Source organism: Triticum dicoccoides, chromosome 4B, assembly GCF_002162155.2.
Source record: "Triticum dicoccoides isolate Atlit2015 ecotype Zavitan chromosome 4B, WEW_v2.0, whole genome shotgun sequence".
Classification (NCBI taxonomy): Eukaryota; Viridiplantae; Streptophyta; class Magnoliopsida; order Poales; family Poaceae; genus Triticum; species Triticum dicoccoides.
The window spans coordinates 466,925,284-466,929,203 of NC_041387.1; positions in this window are offsets into that span (position 1 = coordinate 466,925,284).

Genomic DNA, 3,920 nt, shown 5'->3' on the forward strand with positions numbered 1-3,920 from the left:
CCGCAGTTATGTAGTTTAGATGGCCTTCAACCATGATATTTTTTTGTGTGTAATCATACTCTTTATGAGGACTCGATGTAATAAGTGTGTGATTGAAACTATGTTATAATTCCTCGAGTATTGTGTGTGTCAGCATTACCAATCCAGGGATGACACTGATGCATAGAGACTTGACCGTTTGAGGTCTGGTCGCTACAATATGGTATCAGAGCACACGCTGACTATAGGATGCGACCACTAGAATAAGCCACAGGATTTCTCTTCTCTACTCATTTCTAATTCTCCTCTCTTTCTACTCTATAGATGGCGGATCCCAGGAACAAGTTCACTCAGCCGGATGACGATACCCTTTCGGAAAGCACTTGAAGGAAGTCACTAAGTATTTGAACATCGGACTACCAAGCTTCATGGGGACTTTCTATACATCAGTACCGGAAGAGGAGCGCTGGAAGATCAAAGTCTGGGTACCTGGGAGGACATTTGCGCCAACAACGGAGCCTATTGATTTCTACCTGGATGCACCAAGCTGGAGTATAGGAAATGGCAGCACATATCACCTTTGGACGCATATGTGAAGTGTATCACAAGGAGCTGGAGAATACCATTTATCAGATATGTGGCTGCCGTGATGACAAATGGGAGATGGTTCGTACCAGGAGGGATGAATCAATTGCAGCCTACATTCAAGACATGGGAGATCATATACTCGACAGGAAAGTCAACAAATTATCCACATGAAGAAGATCAAGAAACTGGTGAAGAGAAACAACGAGCTAGAAGAGGAACTCAAGTCTACACGCGATGGATACGAGGAAGAGATTGCCGTACTACTGGAGAAGCATGAAGACCCGAAGAGGAAGATGGGAATATCAATGGAGAATATCAAGCGACCAACGGAGATCTGTTCGGAGGACTACATCATCCTGGAGGACACCGAAACGGATAGTGATGCAAATGACGACAGCAATGACGACTACATTGACAAACCTGGAGCAGATATCATGGAATTTTCCTTTGTTGAAAATTTCTAGATGACCACCATTGTAACTAGTAGTATTCCTCCAAGTAGTTAGCAACGATCGAGTTTGTAATCATAAGTTAGACCTATTTGTGTGATTCTTGTGTGCTATTGGACGAAGTGAAATTGATCGTTTTTGTCTCATGAGCATATGGGTAGTGAATCTCTCTTAGACCTCATTCTATTCTGTTTTCTCACTCCTTCTAACCCCTCGGATGCCTTCGAGACGTGACAATGGATTTGCCTTCCCACCGGAGCTCACTCAGTTGATCCAGCAGTAGAATGCCTTGATGCGGATACTAGTTCAGAACCAGAACCAAGGCAACAACAACAACAACCCACCACCACCACCCCTTGTTGATCACCTAGCCCGCTTTCTAAGGTTGAATCCGCCGGTGTTCTCTAGTAGCACTGAGCTGATTGCTGCAGATGATTGGCTCCACAAGATTGGAAGAGACCTGACCACTGTAGGATGCACAGATGCAGAAAGAGTGCATTTTGCCGCACATCAGCTTGATGGACCCGCATCATCTTGGTGGGAGAATTTCACCGCCACTTACCCCATTGACACTGTTACATGGGATCAGTTTCAGCAGGCTTTCCGCACCGCCCATGTTTCAGCAGGAGCTATGAGCATGAAGAAGCGCGAGTTTCGCAACTTGCGCCAAGGAGGGCATACAGTGGGCCAGATGTGGATGAGTTTAGCAAGTTAGCACGCTATGCCCCTGATGACGTAGCCACAGATGCCACTAAGCAGGAGAAGTTTCTGGAGGGACTAAACGATGAGCTTAGCATGCAGTTGATGGTGGAAACATTCAACAACTACCAGGAGTTGGTAGACAGGGCTCTCATGATTGAAGGCAAGCAGTAATAGATTGATAATCGCAAGAGGAAGTATGGACAAGGGAGGTACACTTCTCGAGCTCAGCTGAAGCCCCACTATTCCCCGTACTCAGGAGGACATAACCACAACCATGGATGCCATAACCATGGAGGACATACGCACAATGGAGCAAGTTTGCATAACCACACTGGCCCCAAGAATGGCAATGGGAATGGAGGAAGCAGCAGCCAGAACCGTTCCAACCCTTCAACACCAGCCAAGATGGATCTAAGCCACATTACCTGTTTCAAGTGCTAGAAGACCGGACATTATGCCACTGAATGTCCTGAAGTGAAGAATGGAAATGACAATGGAGGTTCTACCAAGAATCCCAACCCCTTCACCAAAGGTCAGGTGAACCACGTCAGCATGGAGGAGATTGAGGATCAACCCGACGCAGTTGTTGGTAAGTTTGTGATTAATGCATTTACCGCACTTGTTCTTTTCGATACTGGTACATCGCATTCATACATGTCAACGGGATTTGTGGATAAGTATAACCTGCCAACCGTAGCCCTTAAGTCACCTATGTTAGTAAGTTCCCCAGGAGTGGAGTATATGGCTAGTAGGAGATGCTATCAGTTGCCACTAACCATAGGTAGACATGTTTTCCCCACTGACCTAATTGTTCCGGAGTCACAAGGATTGGATGTGATACTAGGTATGGATTGGCTATCCAAGTTTGAAGGGAACATTGATTGCGCCAGTAAATCAATTCTTCTCACCACCCCAGAAGGAAAGAGGACCGAGTATGTATCCCGGCATGCGTCGAAGAGGACTCAAGTGAATTCCTTATCAGGAGTTGTACAGGAGGAAGTGCCAGTGGTGAAGGATTACCCCAGCGTATTTCCGGAGGAGTTACCAGGCATGCTACCGGATCGAGACATTGAGTTTTTGATTGAGCTATTGCCATGCACCGGACCAATATCAAAGAGACCATATCGGATGCGCGCAAAGGATCTGGAGGAAATTAAGACACAGATAAAGGAGTTACTGGAGAAAGGTTATATTTGACCAAGTTTATCACCTTGGGGAGCCCGAGTGCTTCTAGTGGAGAAAAAGGATGGATCTTTGAGGATGGTTGTTGATTATCGTGCGCTGAATGAGGTGACGATCAAGAACAAATACCCTCTGCCGATGATCAATGATTTGTTTGACCAGTTGCAAGGAGCTAAAGTTTTCTCCAAGATCGATCTTTGATCAGGTTATCACTAGTTGAAGATCCGAGAGCAGGATATACCTAAGACAGCTTTTACTACAAGGTATGGACTATATGAGTATACCGTTATGTCATTTGGTTTGACTAACACGCCTGCCTATTTCATGAACATGATGAACAAGGTGTTTATGGAGTTTTTGGATAAGTTTGTCGTGGTGTTCATTGATGATATATTGGTCTACTCGAAGAATAAGAGGAGCATAAGGAGCATTTGAGTTTGGTTCTTGAGAAGCTCAGAGAACATCACTTGTATGCCAAGTTCAGCAAATGTGAGTTTTGGTTAAAGGAAGTTGGATTTCTCAGACATGTTATATCCGGAGAAGGAATAGCAGTAGACCCTACCAAGGTTGCTTCTGTCACTAAGTGGTTGGAACCCACATCAGTTGGAGAGATCAAAAGTTTTCTTGGACTCGCGGGCTATTACCAAAGGTTTATCGAGAATTTCTCCAGGGATTGCAAAACCTATGATGGAGTTATTGAAGAAGGACACCAAGTTTAAATGGACTGAGGAGTGTGAAGCCAGTTTTCAGGAGTTGAAGAAACCTTTGGTTACAAACCCAGTGCTGATTCCCCCAGACCAACATAAGGATTACCAAGTATAATGCGATGCTTCACGTAGAGGACTTGGAGCTGTACTTATGCAATAAGGAAGAGTTGTTTCATATGCGTCACGACAGCTTAAACCTCATGAGCTGAATTATGATATGCATGATTTGGAGTTAGCAGCCATAGTGCATGCTGATACGTCTCCAATGTATCTACTTTTCCAAACACTTTTGCCCTTGTTTTGGACTCTAACT